The 20,063-nt window shown below is 38.0% G+C and overlaps 1 long non-coding RNA gene and 2 other non-coding genes across 3 annotated transcripts in view; 1 reads left to right on the top strand and 2 right to left on the bottom strand.

Moving 5' to 3' along the window:
- The window catches only part of LOC141570374 (uncharacterized), a 57,036-nt gene extending 47,503 nt beyond the window's left edge, over window positions 1–9,533 (bottom strand). The window contains exon 1 of the long non-coding RNA XR_012494377.1: window positions 9,471–9,533. This is a non-coding gene — a long non-coding RNA (uncharacterized LOC141570374). The remainder of the gene's footprint in view (window positions 1–9,470) is intronic.
- Window positions 9,534–9,665: 132 nt separating this feature from the next.
- Window positions 9,666–9,772, top strand: LOC141570974 (U6 spliceosomal RNA). The gene has a single exon (XR_012495399.1). It is a non-coding gene; the product is annotated as a U6 spliceosomal RNA (small nuclear RNA).
- Window positions 9,773–10,766: 994 nt separating this feature from the next.
- Window positions 10,767–10,873, bottom strand: LOC141570973 (U6 spliceosomal RNA). The gene has a single exon (XR_012495398.1). It is a non-coding gene; the product is annotated as a U6 spliceosomal RNA (small nuclear RNA).
- Between the last annotated feature and the right edge of the window lie 9,190 nt (window positions 10,874–20,063).

Genomic DNA, 20,063 nt, shown 5'->3' with positions numbered 1-20,063 from the left:
TGCATGAACCAGAATTATACATTATCATAGGATACAGGACTTTCTAGTGAAAACACTATTGTGTGCTTAAATGTTTCATTTTTTTCCCTCTGAAGTCCTAGCTAATTACATTGGCACTCTTACTGCTGCTGATAGGACCCTAGACAATAAGAGAAACCAATAGGCTACCAGTAGGTACAAAGTAGTATGACTTTTAAGTCTTAACTTCCCCATAGTGACAACAGATCTTATCTCTGTCATTTTCATCATGTATTTAATAAGGATAACCCAAATGTACATAGCTTTGGGGTTTTTAAAAAAATGATTAGGAAATGTACGCTTTGGGGGAAAAAAAGGTGATTGGCCGCAAGTGTGCTTTTCTTCCCAGTTATATTTTTTTCCTTTCCAGTGTTTTTAAATGCTCCTAGTTTCCAAGGTAACAGCCAATGGATGTTGGATTGTATTCCTCCCAGTTTAAGAGTTGTAAGCAGGTGCTCCTCAGGATGTAGTGAAGGCCTCTGATGCAAATACCCAAATGCTCTTCTTGAATTAATGAGTAAAAATACTCAGTCACTGCAAACCTTAAAGCTGAAAAAGCTTCTCATGGCAACAACAGCTATTTACACACCTGCAAAGCTTTGCAATGCACATGGCACTTTCCCAAACACTTCTCACAGATCCTTCTGTCAGCAAAGTAGACATTATTATTATCCCTATTTCACAAGAGGATGTGGGTTGTCCAAGGGGTGGAGCTGGAATTTGAACTCTGACCATAATACCTGGGGATCTAGCCAGGATACCCCAAACACACAATTAATCAAAAGAGATTTTTTCCCCCTTCAGAAATAAATCTGAGAGGAAGATTTGGTTGATAAATGTTTTATTTGCAGATTACGTTATCAAATATTTCAATGGGGTTAGCCTTAGTTTTTCTGGTGGACTTGAAACTTAAATTTCCTGGGGAAACAAAAACCTTCAGCTGTCTGAATGAACACAGTTGGTGGAGGAAGTGAAACCACAGTGGGGATAAGGAGATGTGAACTGCAAATGCTTTATGCAGCTGGGGTCTTGGGATAAAAACCAAACTCCTACTTACCTTACAATCCAGAAACACAGAGCCACCCCTAGAAGCAGTGAGGCTGGCCCAAAGAGTCAATCTTTCATGAGGGCCTTGAAGGCTTCCTGAAGGAGTGAGTGGAGTTCCCGTAACAGAGGTCCAGGGTGAGGGGCCAGGGTGTGGGTGTCCATCACTCTGAGTGAGCATTTTGGAATGATTCAGGACTAAATCCTAGCTAGAGTAGAGGTGGCTGAGATACAAAGAAGTTAAAGAATCAAACAAAGGATTACCTCCATCTTCCCGAGACCATGGGAACCCAAGGCAACACTGTCTTGTGGCACTAGTTGTGCTGAAGCGAAGCAGGAGAGTATGCTGAGTATAGTAGTTATTTCTGGAATAGCCCGTGTGAGCAGAGGCCGTCTTACCATGGTATAAATCGTGTAGTCATAGAAATATCATGTTCTTACAGTTCTTGCAGCTTTTTTACACATTAATTCATTCAGAAAGTATTTATTGAGGCCAGACTTTGTGATAGATAGCAGTGAACAAAACAGATGAAGTCTTACTCTTTGGAAGTTTTATTCTGGTCGGGGAAGATAGAAAACAAAACAAAACAAAACAAAAAAACAAAATGTGTGGTGAAGGTAGTGGCCACAGAAAAGACTGATGCAGAATAAAGGTGATGTGGCTTTGGCAAAACACAAAATGTGTTTCTATTTTAAATGTTTTTATACATCATCAAAAGTCCATTAGATTAATTTTAGTAGTTGTGATAGTTGAAAAACATTTCATAATGATAACAGGATCAATTACTCAAGAAGACATAACAATCCTAAATGTGTGTGTATCGAACAACAGAGCGTGAAATACATGAAGCACAAACTGTTGGAATTCAAAGGCCAAACAGAATTCCGTAATTATAGGTAGAGATTTCAACAGTCCTCTCTCAATAACTGATTAAAGAAGTACCAAAAATCAGTAAGAATATAGGTGATTTGAACATTATCAACTAACTTGATCAATTAATATTTATAGAACATTCCAGCCAACCACTGCACATTTTTTTTTCTGTGCACATGGAATATACACTAGGCATACCACATCCTGGGCTACAAAACAAGTCTCAATAAATTTAAAATAATTGCAATCATACTACAAGGGATTTAAATTAGGTAAATAATATAAAAATACCTAGAAAATCCCCCAAATATTTGGAAACTAAATATAAACATCTAAGTAATCCATGTGACAAAGAAACAGTAAATATTTTGAATTAAGTGAAAATATACATCCAGCACATTAAAATTTGTAGGATACAGCTACAACAGCTAAAATTGCCTAGCAGCAAGCTTAATCTTGAAAAGCTCCTATTAGAAAAAAAAGAAAAGTCTAAAAGTAATAATCTAAATTTCCACTACAAGAAACTAGAGAAAGAAGAGCAAGTTAAACCTACAGTAAATAGAAAGGAGGAAGTAATAAAAAGCAGAAATCAATGATATAGAAATGAACAAACAATAGGAAATAAATGAAACAAAAAACTGGCCTTTTTTTTGCAAAATACAATAAAGTTGATAAAATTCTAGCCAGATATATCAAGAAAATAGGAGAGGAAACAAATTACTAACACCAGGAATGAAAGAAGAGACCTCATTACAGATACTGGAGAGAGTAAAACAAAAATAAGGCAATATTGTGAAAAATTTCATGCTGCTGCTTGAGGACAAAATTAGTGTTTTTCTTGAAAAAACAGAAGCACATACACAGTTATATTTCTCTGAAACTATTGCTTTTCAGTGTAGTCTCAACCACTTATAATAATGTGACTTTTAACCAAAGTAACTTCTATCCTGCAGAGAAAACCGGGGGGTAGATAATGTGAACTGTCATACCCCAGCATTTTATCAGACTAGCAAAGCTCATGAATTCATATAACACAACATTCTACAGTTGCTAATATCCCATATATAGCTTCTCAAAGTAGGGAAAATGAACACGTTCATTAACATGACCTAGAGATATATAGCCTTTCTATAACATATAAAAATGAGAAGCAAAGGTATAAAAAGTTAAAATTATGCTTAATAATTAATACTGTAGTATTCAATCTTACTTAGAAATGATCTAGGTATCCAATGATTTTCCCTTATTTAACCCAATTTAATACCAATCCAAAATTTTAAGTTACCTAGATCTTGGAAATTTATCTTCAAGCTGACATACTACAGAACATAATGATTAATGAAATAAAGTTCATCAGAATAACAATGCAATTTGGTTAAACACTAATTGACATTTTTCATAAGTAATCATTAGTTAGAAGTAATGCTAGCTCATTTGATCAGTAAACCTGTATGAGTTTAGAAAAACATACCCAAGTATAATAAAAATGTGCGCTTGTATTATATATAACACTGATAAATCAGACAAGACATAGCTGTTATTATTAAACCAAATAATTAAACTAGTTTAGTTTGCCAAAGATTTACCTAAATTATGTAAACTTAAATTCTTAAAATGTTTCTGAGCTGGATTCTGTTAAAATATTTTTTAAATCTAGCACATTTTATATCATAGAAGTTCCATTTCCTTATTTTCTGAGAATTATAGAAATATTATATTTATATAAGCACTTATAAGCCAAGCCAAAACAGAGTGCCTTTAATTTAGTAGATTTTATAATCTAACTTATTAGTACCATCTGGATTTTGGAAAACATTACACATTCATACAATGAGAGGTAAACAACTTTTCTGAATTATGGGCATATAGACATACAGACATAGAGTTTATAGCTTCAATTCTAAAATTTCAGTCGTGAATCAAGAACAAACACAGAAGCACAAAAAATTTACTGATTCAGATATGAAAGAGTTGTTCTTCTTGGTGGCAGACAACATTCTTACTTGAGTTGAACCCAAACAGATGAATAGGCAAATAAGCAAGACTAACAAACTAGTTTCTCAGTTGTCTCTCACCCAACAGACATTAGATCTCTACAAATCATTCATTCATTCACAAAGTTCACCAAATGGTCAAACCATAGTACCAAATACCCAATCATTGCTATGAACAGTGGGCAATGACTTATTGCTGTAAACTAAACAAACCACAAAATTAATAGAGAACGATATTAAAATTAGAAAAAACAGAGAGTCAGCAAAGTTCTATGGTCATTTTTGACAGCCAAAAAAAGATGTGTCTGGGCTTTAAGCAGTCCACGAGCTGCACTTCTCTAATGAAAAGTAAACCTGGTTTGGTTAGGTGACTCCATGGGGCATCTCAGTAGAAGATCACCAAACTATTAAAAGACAATTTTTTTAAAAAGTAAATATCATGCCTCTCATACAGATAACAAAACAAGCATGTGTTAAAGATTTTATTGAATGTATTAATCAATGAAGGAACAGGTAGATGCAACCAGCTCCAAGGAGAAATTAAAAATCACAAATTCATATGAAGTAAAGGAATGTTGAAATGAATGTGCAAATGGAAGCAAAACTAGCTTCTTCCATAGTGGTAGAGGGAAGCCAACTGAACTTGTACTGGTCAGGACAGATTTTGCAAGTCAATAAACAAGAATTATTTTCTGTTGCTATCAATTATCTACAATTGACAGAGTTGTAAGATAGTTTCCATAGTTGGAACCAGATAACCCTAGGGGTTATCTGGGGGTCTATTCTTTAGAGTACAGGCAATTCAGTTGTCCACCTGGGCACAAGTTTTTCCCGTACAAGGTACACTTCTCCCCTGAAACCAAAAGAGAGGAAATAGGGATGTGTGTGAATATAGGTACATTTGCAGTAAAGACAAGAAATTCAAGAAATTAAGGAAGCTCATTTGATAATCTCTCTTCTTTTTTTCAGTGAAATAGAGCATGAGGTTATCTGCTACAAATTACAGGAACTGGTTGTTGTAAAAGGCTCCATGCACAAAAACATCTCACACCAGCCTTACTGCAGTGACTTTCTCACTTCATTAAAAATGGGCTGTAAAACACAGGTCATCCAGGAGATTATGGTGGTGCATCCTCTGAATGCCTTTACACGGGACATTATAAGAAGTTGGGTCTGGAAATCTATGACTAGGCAAGTTTTGGAAACTACTCTAGCATGTTTTAGTTCATGGGGTTAGCTAGCAGAGCCTTCAAGAAATAAAACCCAGGGTGGGTGAGTTTTGAAAGATCCTTGGAATTCCTTCTAGGTGGGACATTTAGGGGGCATCCCAGGGAGTCAACACGAGGGAAGGGGGTACGGTCATAAAAGGAAGGAAGTAGCAAAGGAAGGGGCTTCACGGGGAATTCAGACAAGTTTCACCTGATGGACAGTATGTCCCACGGAAAGAAAAGGAGACAAGAAGGAAGAAAGAAGGGTGCTGACAAGCCTGAAGCAGATGTGTGAAGGCAGTAGACAGAGACAGAAACAGAGAACAATTAAATCAGAACTTTCAGGGGTGAGTTTGGGCACTGGTATTTTATAAAGCTCTCGTGGTGATTACCTCCTGCAGCCCAAGTTGATAACCTCTGTTCCTCAGCTGGAGTTGACCATTTTCACACCAGGTAAAGCTGGTAATTGATGCCATAGTTGTCAGTGACTCATCTAGTCCCTGTTCAAGAGGATGTGAGGATTTTGATTGAGTTCTTCTTTTTAATTAGAGAAAAATTCCTGAAGCGGAAATGACTGGTGGTTTTTGCATTTCAACTGAGTAATATCATGGGATGTTCCCTTTATGTGAATAAATAAATAAATAAACAAATAAACAAATAAATAAATAAGGTAGGCTTCCCACTTATCAGTGCGTGCTATCCTGTTGTTGCAGTCAAATGAACGGAACTTAGAAATGTAACTGTAAAATGGCAGACTTGAAGTCTTCATTCTTTTCTTTGTAATATAATGCAAATGGTATGAACCAGTGTGGGGACAGAGCCAGGAGTGCAGTTTCCAGGCTCTCGGCCTCACGTGGAAAGGTGCTGGCTCGGGTAGTAAATGGCCATCAACTGTGATTGGATGGCCATCAGCTGTGGCTAGTTGGCCGTCAGCTGTAACCAGTGAGCCATTGGCCACTAATATAACTGCTGTGGCTACGCTAGCAGCAAATGGGGGCTAGCAAGAAGATGGCGGCTGGGCTAGCAAGCGCGGATTGCAGTTAGCAAAGGGTTGGTTGGTTGGCAGAGAAGCAGACGACAGGTTGCTGATCACGTGGCTCCTGCCTCCTGTGTCTCCAGCCCAGCCGCCAGTGAGACTATAGTGGTATGTCTCCCCTATCTGTGGCTCCGTGGGTGTTCCTTTCTGGCCTCACCATATGTCATGTGGGGCGGCCTGCGGGGTCTCTGCTCCCGCCCCCCACATAAGAACGCAGGATGTGGTGAGGCCAAAAAGGAACCCCCACGGAGCCATAAGTAGGGGAATCATACCACTATAGTCTCACTAGAGGCTGGATTCACATGACTTGCGACCTGCTGTTCCCTTTTCTGCCAACCGACCGACTCTCCTCGACTCCCCTTGACTCGACTCCCCAACGCAACCGCGGCAGTTATATTAGTGGCCAATGGCTCACTGGTTACAGCTGACGGCCAACTAGCCACAGCTGACGGCCATCTACCAGAGCCAGCACCTTTCCACGTGAGGCCAAGAGCCTGGAAACTGCTTTCTGGGGCTCTGTCCCCACACCATATCCTGCGTTCCTATGTGGGGAGCAGGAACTGAGACCCCGCATGACACCCTACATGACACCCAGTGTGGGGACAGAGCCCCAGAAAGCAGTTTCCAGGCTCTCGGCCTCACATAGACAGGTGCTGGCTCAGGTAGTAAATGGCCATCAATGTGATTGGATGGCCATCAGCTGTGGCTAGTTGGCCATTAGCTGTAACCAGTGAGCCATTGGCCACTAATATAACTGCTGTGGCTACGCTAGCAGAAAGGAAAGAGAAGAATGGGTGCTAGCAAGAAGATGGTGGCTGAGCCTGCAAGCAGAGCGATGAGGGTTGACAATTATGTGGCTCCTGTTTCCTGTTTCTCCAACCCAGTCGCCAGTGAGAATATAGTGGTATGACTCCCCTACCTATGGCTCCGTGGGTGTTCCTTTTTGGCCTCACCATGTCCTGCGTTCTTATGTGGGGAGCGGGAGCAGAGACCTCGCCTGGCACCCTGCATGACAAATGGCGCAGCGAGCAGGGCCTCCCTGCACGACACCCAGTAATACTACAAAGTGCAATAGGATGAGCAATGGATTTGGCCCCAGAAGATGGTAGGTCCAGTGCCAGTATTACCCTGGGAAATCACTACACACTTATCTCAGCCTCAGTTTCCTTCTCTGAAAAATGAGATACTACAGCTCTTTCGGCCTAAAATGCCATTGATTGTTCAAGATGCACCACAGTTTTATACATTACTAAGAAAAGACAGATAATTGTATTATTCCACTATTAATGTAAATAGTTGGAATTATTATGACATTTATTGGTAATAGAGTCCAAATGCTCCAGAATATAAAACTTTTTTTTGTTAAAAAATTGATGAAATTAAGAAAAATCCTTTAAATCAATCTCTCCTAAAGTCAATTTGTTAACAATGCCCATTGAGGAGGCTCTTTCTTCTCCTGAGTAAATCTTAACTCAAGATACAAAATAATTAAATGAAAAGCCAACCGACTACCTCATAACTTTCCTATATGACTTCCAAAAGATGTGATACACTATCTCTCCCTAAGAAAGTCATTGGAGATTTACATATACTTAACCAGTGATAAGAGCAAGAACTGTTTCTGTCAAAATGCAAATATGGGATCTTAAGTATTTTTTAGTTCAGCAGAAGCCAATAACAGTGTTTTAATGTTGCAAATGTGCGAAGACATGAACATGATTACAATGGCATGAAGTGAACCGGGTAAATGTATTCAGTTAGTAAAATATGCAATGTAGATGGGGGGGATGTATAAGTTGGGGGAAGAAGAAACAGGAATAAAAGACTATAGAGGAACATAAGAGTTTGGGGAGGAAAAGAGATACTGTGTAACGGTAATGAGAGAACAGAACAAGGAAATCCAAGATGATAAATCTGAATGCCTCTAGCACATTTTCCTACTGGATGAAGCTTCACTAAATACAGCCTGACTGAAAACAACATTCAGAAAATATCCAGAAAAGAAACATCAGCCTGCATTCAAACAGAGATGAGGAAGGATGAGCTATATTCTTACCCAATTGATTCTACAAAAGAAAGTGTAGCTAAAGGATAGACCACTGTGAGACAGGTAGGGCCTGGAGACCCAGCACTCAGGGCCAACATTAAGTGGGTCCAGAAGAACCTCTTAGTGAGAAGGCAGAAACACAACCTCAATCTTGCCTAAGAAAGATAATTTGTTACTTTACATAATCACACTGTGCAGCGGAACGAATGATTCCAGAGATACAAACGACATCGACACTCTTCCTTCATTTCTTTTCCTGGTCTTATTTTCTTAGTTTTTCTCCTTGGAGCACAGAACTTGGACACACCAGGGGCCTCGGGTTTTCATCCTTATAGCTCATGAGCCAAGGGTAAAAAACCAACAAAACACCCTCTATCTGGGCACCGTTCATCAATGTATTCTAAAATCACTACGTGAAAGATTTATGGGAAACTTTATAATGGAGGGTTAAAGTGATGACCTCACCTGAACCCATTGGTTCAGCCAAACATTACACGTGTCAAGTTGAGATGCAACAGGAAGTATGTGCTCTGCCAATGAGCCACGCATACTAAAAAAATGGAACCAGGATCTAATTAGGCCTTTAGATCTAACTATGAGTTTTCAAGTAACATGGCGGATAGAGAAACAAGTTAAATGACATGATCAGTAAGAAATGGGCCAAATGCAAGAATTGTGACATTTCACAGGGCAAATATCCCGTTTCCTCAATAAGTGAATGGCATGAAGAGAAAGGGGTGGAGGGGCATTAGAAGATAACAGGACCCTAAGAGACATAGCAACTGATACGAGGGACTAAGGGACTTTGTTTGGATCCTTAAACACAAACCAACAATAAAAGGCATCTTTGAAATAATCAAGGAAATTTGAACGTACAGTGAATATTAAGTGATATTAAGGAATTACCTTAACTTTTCGAGGTGTGATAACGGCTGAGTGATTAATTTTTCTTTTCTTTTTTTAATTTAGATACTCATCAGAGGAAGTTTAAATGGGGAATGACGTGCTCTAAAAGTATGGCGCAGTCCCGGCCCCGCTCTCCCCCACCACTGCTGCCTCGCCGACAACGCCTCTCCAGCTCCTCAGGCCTTCGAAGCGCCAGGCGTGCTAAGGTGTCGATCACGCTCACCGCTCCCGGCATACCCCACGTGCCCAGGGTCCTACGGCCAGGGAGCCCTCAGCTCGGCCTCCGGTCCCGCGACCGGACCCCTTACCCAAGATGCCCCGGGAGCTTATTTGCATGTCTCACCCGACAGGTAAATCCGGCAGGTCAGTCGTGGCCCAGCGATCCTAGCGCCAAACGTGGGAACTCTTGAGGTGATTTAATTGCATCAGATTTCCCTAAGCGTTCCGAGGTCGCTGGGAAAGCGCGCCGTTCAGTCACCGTAACTGTAAAGAAGAGAGGCCACTGTGCCTTATATACGCTGTTGACAAAGATTGTAGCGTGCTCGCTTCGGCAGCACATATACTAAAATTGGAACGATACAGAGAAGATTAGCATGGCCCCTGCGCAAGGATGACACGCAAATTCGTGAAGCGTTCCATATTTTGTGCAAGGCCCGCAGCCTCCCTCACACCACTTACTGGTTAGCTCCCAAAAAACAATGTCAAAGCACAACATAAGGCACTCAATAGCAAAATTGTGATTTTTTTCTTGATAAAAATATTCGTGTAAGGCAATCTGAAATGAAACAAAGCTGAGTTACACCTGGGTACTGATGTGCAAATATGTCGCCTTATATTTCTTTCATAAATCATAAAAGTTCTGAAATCTACTTGTGGTCTTGTCAGCACAAACTGTCTCAACAGCACAAATTCCAAACCCAGGTGGGTTGGTTTTGTTTCACTGGAACACTGCCTGGCCCATAAATTGCTCGATGAATCCTTGCCAAACCATTTCTAAATGATTAAATTGGTAAATTATTGCTAAAATAATGAATTCTTACAAAAGGTAAGCAACATTAAACATTAATGCACATTTCTTGTGTATTTTGTGACATTCTTCGGTCGTGTTAGACCTGAGTGCGTACGCCCAGTCTCACACTGCGAGCTGCACAAAGGCCGACTGCTACCAAGGAGTGGAGGTCAATATTGCTCCGTGCTTGTGGATTTTAGAGCGCCAGAATCAACTGAAAACTAGCTGGAAGCAGTAAGCCCATTCCCATTCAGATCTACTTTCACAAGTCTTTCCGCGATGTTTTGTATGCCTGCTTTCATCTGGCCTCTAAGGGGCACTCAAAAATGCCGGTTGACCTAAAACGGCCGATTCTGTAATGGGAAATTTGATCAAGAGTTCATTGCCCAAACCCAAAGCAGACTTTAATAAGTAAAAACCAGCATTCGGATGCAGACACCAGGATTAACCACGTCATTTAATGGAAAGGTGACTGTGGTGGCCATGGGGCTGGTGAAGAGACCGTCAAGGTGGGGTCGCCCTAGAGAGCCTCGGCGCTGGCCTAGAGCGACTCTCTTGGGATACCACTGCTGACCCCACCTTCTTTTGCGTTTATCAGCAAAGGGTGTGAGGGAGCCTGCGGTAACTAAACAAAATATGGAACGCTTCACGAATTTGCGTGTCATCCTTGCGCAGGGGCCATGCTAATCTTCTCTGTATCGTTCCAATTTTAGTATATGTGCTGCCGAAGCGAGCACGCTACAATCTCTGTCAACAGCGTATATAAGGCACAGTGGCCTCTCTTCTTTACAGTTACGGTGACTGAACGGCGCGCCTTCTCAGCGACCTCGGAATGCTTAGGGAAATTTGATGCAACTGAATCACCCTCAAGAGTTCCCACGTTTGGCGCTAGCATCGCTGGGCCACGACTGACCTACCGGATTTACCTGTCGGGTGAGACATGCAAATAAGCTCCCGGGGCATCTTGGGTAAGGGGTCCGGTCGCGGGACCCGGGGCCGAGCTGTGCTCCCCGCCGTCGCGCGGGGCCCGTAAAGCATGCCGGGAGCGGCGAGCACGGCAGGCTCCCCAGCGGTGCGGGCGACGCGTAGTCCGTGGGGATATCCGTGGTGTGGAGAGAGCTGGGCCAGGTTGGTGTAACCGAGGCGGCCTCTCTCCATATCGGTTGCCCTTTTGGGCCACTTGGGCTCAGTCGAGGACGGGCCCGCCCAGCAAAACATGGAACGTATCATGGATGTTTTACCCGTGACACAGGGCCTGTGCCAGTTGCAGAAAGCGTTGTTGAAATGAGCCCAGAGACCAGCCCTCCGGGAAAATCCAACGACTCGACTACTGAGTTCTAGACCGTCAGCGCCACTCTCCATTTTGCACCCGGCTCTGCGAACTTTGGCCCAAGTATCTCAGGCCTCAGTCCATTCTGCGCAGGCGCCAGTGGTGGGTGGCCTCCCCCTTCACAGGTGTGTTCGCCCTAGCCCACCTTGGAGCCAGGTCTCCAACCTGCTGGAGCAGCGAACACGCCGAAGCCAACCTTTTTGGCCTGAGAGGTGGGTTCGAGGAATTACACTATTAGAGTTGAACTGGAGAATCATTCGTGTATGTCCTTATATTTTCCTGCATGCTGACCCTAGTCATATTATGATATTCAGAACAGACCTACTTGCAAGAAATACCAGAACGTTAAATATTTTTTACTGCAAAAACCATACTGCTCAAGTCATAGCCTTGCAAGTGGTGAAATGAGAGCCAAAGGTGAAAGCCTCTGGTATTGAGTTGGTTACACTACTCCATGTATTGAAGTGACGCGCATAGATGTGCCTGCGTTAAGATGGCACCCTTAATAAGGAATAGGGCATATGTATAGTTTTTTTCTCTTTCCTAATAAGGAATATGGCATATGTATAGAATAAGTAGTTTTTTCTTTCCTGGGTTGTCTTACCATCTCTCCAAAACGTTTCAAGTAAAAACGTGCGAAAGATCAGTAATTTTCAGTTTTTAAATTAGTACCCAATTTTATGGTGTACAAAAAGTGTGAAACCATTCAAGAGTTCCTGGTATTGCTGAAACAAAAATAGAGAAATGAACAGAAAGCCTAGAGATAATTGTTAAACCTACCTTTCTCTGTCTTTATGGTTATAATTCTTTTCTTTCAAAACTTTTAGTAGTAAGAACACTATGTTCTTCCCTACCACAAAAAAAACAGGCAAAAATGACATACCTAGAGTCAACTGTCAAATTACAAATAAAATCTGCTTTGATATATTTCTTCTAATGACCTCTTTCCAATAAGCCATTTCTGACTTCAAAGCTACTTCATAGAGAACTGGTGTTCAATTTTATGACTTGAGTATATCAGAAACCCTTCCTCTTCTTGCTGTCTTCAGAAACCTTACAATCAGTTATTAAAGGATACGTGGTTAGAACAATCTATAGTTGGAAGAATGGTCAGAGTTCCAGGATCATGGACTTAATTTCTCTACGAATTTTAAGCTTCTTCAATCAAGCTACACTCCTGAATGACATTTAAACCCTTTATGTTCTGAAAAAGAGGAAAAATGTTTGCCACATACAGGAAAAAAAGGGACGGGGGATTGACAAGAGATCAAATCCTTTGGGGAAAAAATCTTTATAATGGCTCTAAATTATACAAGTAGCAAGAAGTATAGGGTCATGTCACTGCTCAAAGATGTGCTATTAAAGAACTAGAGCAGGATTTCTCACAGGTGCTTTATGTGTGACCCCTTTCAAAGCAATTAAATTCTTTCTAGACTTCTAGTATTGCTGAAATTCCTATCAGTTATTTAAATATGTATAAACATGAAACTGTATAAACTCATTCTCATAGCTGTTATAAAAACAAAGCATATTTAAAAATTAAATACAAAACTACAAATCAATACAATTCAAATTAACATTAATTTATTGAAGTAGATGATGTGTTTGGCTAAAACTGAATCACCATTGTTGGGTTTATAGTTGAAAGATGTAGCCTGAAGTTCAGTTCTATACTTAACCTGCTTCCGTGTTTTGACTAATGCAGAGAATACCAATTCACATAAGTATGTTCTGAAAAAAAAAAAACAACCCCTCAACCATTGTATTAAATTATATAAATACTGGACCATATATTTTTTTTCATATTTTAACATCCTTGAAATCAGGACACAGCACTCAATAAATGGGGAGTCAAGAGTTTATGAAATAAGGTAGTTTAGAAAAATCAGGCCTCACACTTAACACTCTGCCCGTGAGCAATCCTTGAATGCCAACATATTACTTGATGACGCTATAAAGCTGTATTTTTTATTTCAGTGTGGAGTTAGCATAACAGTATAATTTAAATCATCACTATCAAATATTGCTGAAATTTGAACAAGATTTTCTGAAGTTAAATTCTTAGAAACTTTTTTTTTTTTTTCAGTTCCAGCCGAGCTCATGTAGGTGAAGAAGGAACTAGGCTTCTAATGTTTTATTTACATTTTCTGGGCCATATAAAATCTATAATGTGCAGTTTCATCTGACACCATGAGCAGCTTTCTCACTTTCAAGAAACAGATTTTTCTTAATTATGAATCTCTGATATATATTGGAACTGCTTCCCAGTATATCAGGCCTTCCCCACAGTCAGTGCATTAACGGTGACTCAAGTATTACTCTGGTCATATTCAAGGGGCACACACACAGAATTTTTCTCCTTTCTGAATCTGCTGATGTGGTAACTCCTGGAGGAGTTACCAGTCAGTACATTCGTAAGATTTGTCTAGTATGGGTTCTCTGATAACGTATTTAATAAAACAATTTTTTTCCATGAAGTCTCTCTAGTACAAATAGTTTTTCAGTCCAGTTAATCTGGCACTTGAGTGACTTCTGGGCAAAGGCTTTTCCATGGGCACTGCATTCAAATGGCTTCTTGACAGTGTGAATTTTCTGAACTGCAATCAAGACTGGCTTACAGGCGAAGCCATTTTCAAATTCAATACCTATACTGTTTTTCCCTAAAAATAAGACCGAGTCTTATAATAATTTTTGCTCCATTAGGGTTTATTTTTCAGGGGATGTCTTTTTCATGTACAACAATCTACATTTATTCAATTAGTCATGTCACTTTCTGAAAAATCATAACGTACTAAATGCGTCCATCTGGCTGAGCTCTTAACTGGGGCTTATTTTCAGGGTAGGTCTTATTTTCGGGGAAACACTATATAAGTCTCTCTCCAGTGTGAGCATCAGAGTACAAGATATTTGATCTTTTAGTGAATGCTACCCCATATTTAATGCGTGTATAAAATTTTTCTCCTGAATGTTTGCAGATATTCACTGAGGTGTGACTTCAAAGAATTTTCCAGGTACTATAGTCCTCCAGTATGAGTTCTCTGATGTTCAAATGTCTTCTGAATGAAGGCCTGTTCACATTCAGTACACCTGTTTCTCTTGTATACAAATTCTTCAAAGGAACCTGAATACTGATGGTGGGTGAGGTCTTTCCTACTTTATTCCTTATGTTCTCAACTCTACTTTCCACAGTAGCCTGGAGGTGGGTGGGTTGTCTTTTAAGTTCCAGAGCTGCTGGGAGGCAAGCTAGTCTCAGGAATTATCTCACAGCCACAACCTGAGATACCAGAAAGTCTAAATCTTGTGGGTTTGAGAACTTAAAAAGATTTAATGCTCAGACTACCTCAGGAACGAAACTGTGGGAACTCTCAATGTCAATAGTAAACTGCCTGAGGACCACGTCTGCTTTCCTTACTTTTTATTTACTGAAGGCCTACAAGTGATGAAGTACTTTAGCTTTTGTTTGTCTAGAACCATCTTCATTCCACCAGGACCTTTTTCATTGGCATTTCCTGCCCTCAGCACTTTACAGATGTCATTCCATTTTCTTCTGTCCTTCATCGTTTCTATTGAAATATCAACTTCAGTCTTATTGGTGCTGCACTGAAGGCAATGTATCTTTTCTCCTCTTTGATTTTCAGCATTTTTGCCATGGGAACCTGGGTGTAATTTTTAACATTTAGTTCTGCCTGACTGGAATTGGCCAAATTTCAATATGTGGGCTCTCTTTCATCAGTTTTGGAAAACTGTTAGCTATCTCGTCATTGTTCCTGCTCCATTCCTTCTCTAAGACTCCAAATTACATGTCAGACACCAAACATATCCTGCTTCATTGGTATTAACTATTGATAATCTTGTCTTCCAGCTCACTAATTTTGTTTTCTGGTGCAATCTGTTACCTCACATCTAGAGTTCTTAATGTAATTCTGTTTTTTCCCCCAGTTCTAGAATGTCCTTTTGAAACAAAAAACTAAAAAACTCTTTTGACAAAGTTTTTCCCTCATTTGTGAACCTTTTTGGCTATTTTCTTTCACATTAAATCACATTTGTCATTGTCTAATTCCACAATCGAGATCATTGATTCAACTATATTTTTCCCTATGTTATATCATATGATTACTGCTTTACATAGCTAGTAATTTCCAAATTTTATGCTGGATGTTGTGTATAAAAGAACAGTAGAGGCTCCAAGACAATTCCTTCTTCTGAACAGGATCCCCCTTTCCTCTGTTAGACAAAGTTAAGAGTTTTGGTAAGATTTAGCCTAATTCATCCCTGTTCTTAGGGTATGGACCTAGAAAGTTTCCAATTAAGAACCTGAGCCTTTGTTTCCTCAGGCTTAAAAGACTGCAAGGGATTCAGCTCTGCCTTTCAGAAATTTTTGGCTTAGTTTTTTTAGCTTAAGCTCCAACATTTAACAAATTATCTTGACAGAAAGACTGACTATTCTTTTAAGGCCTTTCAAAACTTCAATGTTGTCTGTCACTCCAGCCCTATGCAATCATTAAAAGCATAACTGGTTTCTTTTTCCCTTACCGTGGTCAAAATCCAGATGCCCAGACTGAGACCAGATTCTGCAAAAGAAATCAGATGGGGGAAAATCCTCTGAATAGTTCTCCCCTCTGTGAGGCTGAATCTATTTTAGACCTCATTTCAACATCACACTGATGCTTTTAAAAACATGGCTTTTGAAAGTTATCCTTTTTTGTTGTTATTGGTGTGTTGACCTGCTGTGACCTACTATATATCTCATAGGAAAACCGAACCTCTATAGAGGTTCAGTATAGTAAGGCAAATATTAAAGTGGTAGAAAAATGAAAATCGCAGCTTTGGAAAATTCAGGATGTACAAAGTTAAATTAGAATACTAAAAAGCATTCTACAATATAAATTACTCTCCTCTAATTCCTTGCCCTATTCCTTTCACTATCACTGTTTTCTCCTATTTCTTTAGTAGAACACTTATTCAGTTAAGGGGGAGATGGAATTGTAAAGTTAAATTTTCTAGAAAATAACATTAAAAGCTTCCTAATAAGCCCAGAACTCTGCCATTAAAAAGCTTAGTTTTGACTAGATTATTACAATCTATGATTACAAAATTGCTTAGTAACTATCAAGTCTATGTATTGATATAATGTTGTGTTTAAATTTAAATGTCAAGGTTTTCTATGTAATTAACCCTTACCATATAATTTCTTCCAGAAACTCTTTTTGTCTTCCCCAGAAGCAATGTATAAGGACATAACTGGAAATAAATCGGTTCTTCTTACACCTTCGAGATTTCTGTAGTTGGACAATTTCTGGATATCTTGATTCTTAGAAAGTTGCCAAAAGTGATTCTGATGTTTGGAAACCACTGCTGTAAACAGAAAAATACTAACAACCCAGCATATTCTGAAAACTCCTATGGTTATTTTTAGCTAAAGGAAGTTGTTTTAACTTAAGTCTGAATCTGTTAAGATTTATCACCTATAATTCTCATGTAGCACTGAGACTACAAACAGCCAAAAAGATTTCAGCAGAGACGTACACTTTGAAGAGCCCATCCATTAAATAATGGTCACATTCTTCCAGATCCATTATGGACATGATTTTGGTATTTTGGGGTTAGCAGTTTAAAAACATTAATCACCTCATTAATCTATGTCACAACTTATTGAAATATTTATATGATCATGACTAAAGTGTAGTGTGTGGAGATAACAATTGTTGCCCTGAAAAATACTTTAAGTCATCCTTAATACAAGTAAGACTGTGAAAGCAATTCAGTTCTGAGGTATACAATTATATCATCAGTTTTATCTTCTGGATGTAATGTTTTAGTAATTTATTATGATCTTTTAAAACGATTATTCCACATAGCACTCATTACTTTCAACTAAAAAAAGTGATTCCCTTTGGGGAAAAAAGGTATTAAGAATAGAGGGCAACTATCATTCTTTGTAAAATTTTACTTTGACCTATCTTGAGTTAATCCATCATAAATTATTCCACATGGTTAAAACTTGGAAGATTTAATTTTACTAATAGTCTAAGCCAGGGTTCACCCAACTATTCTATAATTAAAGAATTGAATTTGGTTTGTATTTTAAAAGTACATTTCTGGTAATGGTTTCTCTCTACAAACCAAAAGCATTAAGCAACTATACCTATCAGTGCCAACAAAGATGAAAAACCTGGCAATGAAATTTCCAAGAAGTAAATCTGAGAGAGTATCTAAAGACTACATTCTCTCATAATTTTTTTTTAATCTTTTCAGGTACACATTTAAAATAACCCAAGTCCTACAAAAATAATAGTACGGAAATGTGCCCTGCTTCTAATTTTACTTATCATTTTAGAGTGCTAAATATAAGTTGGCTTCATTGAACACCTACAAAGACATTTATTTATTCAAATACAAAAAATCTAGAGAAAAGAGAAACTAAGAACTCCAAAATTAAAACTGGTAAAATATTTTAAAAACTGGTGAGTACCTAAAAATATTGATTGATTAGGACAAAATACTCAGTTCAAGAAAATGATCTGATGAGTACAGATACATATTTAAAACTAATCTGGATAAATTAGTGCCATGATGAATAAAAAGGTTAATTCCTAAACCTATACCACTTATATTGCAATAAGATTTAATACAAAATAGAAATTTGAAAAAATAGGTTATGACACTAACAGAATCTTAAGTAAAAATTAGGTAAACTATTAGAACAGGAAAGCCATTATTAATTTGTCCACAATAATTTTTACCAGTTGAGGCAAATAAAACTGATAGAAAATCTGTACTGTAGGAATAAGCAAGTATTAAGTTGTTTCTAAACTACAAATTCCTTGACAACTACTTACTCAAAGCCAAAGTTCATATGTTGCAAGTCTTAGCACTCCTAACTACCAGTATAAATGACTAAACCTGAACTGCCAGCATTGCATTAATTTCAAGGTTTATAATTTTATATATTCAACTTAGCAATAACTGAAATTTAAACTTTCCTGGACTACCATTAAGCTTTTAAAAATTATTCCTAGCCTTCAAAATTTTTATTAAAAACTAGTATTAAACACTTCGAGATTTAAACAATGTGAGAACTATGGATTACCCTACCTACACACATAACCACAGAGATAAAACTAACATTATGGGGAAAAATGCAGTAATGCTCATAGTATGATGATGAGATTCAACTGAATACTGAATATTCCCAAAGTTCATTAATTAGATTTTAACTGCTTTAAAAAGATCATGGTACTGGATCCCAGTAATTATCCCATTATCACATCACTATCTCATATCCAATATCCACTTATTGAACATTAGAGGTGAGATGTTAATATTAGAGATGAGATATTAATGCTTCCACAGCCTTCTCAACTACACACAGATGCTACCATAAGAAATCAATTTTGAAGAGTAGATCCTTCCCTTATTAAATCTTAGAAAATTTTATTTTCAGACATTTGATAAATTGAAAAAGCCTACTGAGAACTTCAGGAGTTCAACTACAATAAAAAATTAAACACATCCCATAACTATTGAAACAAATCAGCAATTGTTCAGCCTAAGAATTAAAGTAATTAAAATGATTAAATTCAAGATAAACACAGATTCAAGTCAACCAGACCTTACATAGTTAGATCCATAGAATCTGACAAAAACACCCAACAAGTTTGGCTTAATATTCATAAACCAGGAAGAGAAAACAAAAATATGTTCTTCAATGTAAGCAGCTCTGCTATAAACTAGAATAGGCTTTGAAATATTTCTAGTGGCTGAAATAAATGTCTAGCTACAGCTTAAAAATCTAGATCCAGGTTAACAGCTGAGTCTTGTAAATATGTGCAATCTTGTTTTCCTGAACATTTTAAAAAATACAGAAGAATTTTCATCTGTATGTATATACATGCAGAATAAAATTTGAATCTCTCATGATAAAGTAAAAGCTTAGCAGTATACCTCCCTAATAAAGCTTTCATCATATTGACATCAATCTAAATTATTTCTATTTTCCTATTTTATGCATAAAAAATTAGCTGATTTTTACCAATGAAATGGTAAAATTAGAGGCAACTATGACTTAAAATTACACAGCTTCTTAATGTTTTATTTATAGCATTCTTTATACAGATGGAGCTTCACTGATATTTAATTTACTACAGCATCCTGTGGGTGAAGCACAAAATTGTATTAATTATAAACAAAAAACAAAGCACTTTTGACTTTTAAAAATTACATATATATATATATATATATATATATATATATATATATATATATATATTTATATCCAGTTGACAAATAGCATCACAATTATTAATGTATAAAAAACTAAAAATCACCATGGAAGCTAAGGCCTAAGTTCTTATTCCAACTGTTCCCTTTTGTTTATATCTAAGAGGTATTAGAAATTAAATTCCAGTACCTCAAAGAAAATCTCTACATTATTTACAAACAGTATGGAAAATAAAACTGCTTTTCAGCTAAGTTAGATTGCTGTTACCTACAGTATTTACATTGTAAATGTTAGGGAGAAAAAGTACTACTAACAAATACCATCTCAAATAGAAACATATTGTGCCTGGAATTTTATTCTAAAATTAATTGTATAT

This window comes from Rhinolophus sinicus, linkage group LG03, assembly GCF_036562045.2.
Source record: "Rhinolophus sinicus isolate RSC01 linkage group LG03, ASM3656204v1, whole genome shotgun sequence".
Classification (NCBI taxonomy): domain Eukaryota; kingdom Metazoa; phylum Chordata; class Mammalia; order Chiroptera; family Rhinolophidae; genus Rhinolophus; species Rhinolophus sinicus.
The sequence above is the reverse complement of the archived record's forward strand: the minus strand, read 5'-3'. Positions and strand labels throughout refer to the sequence as shown.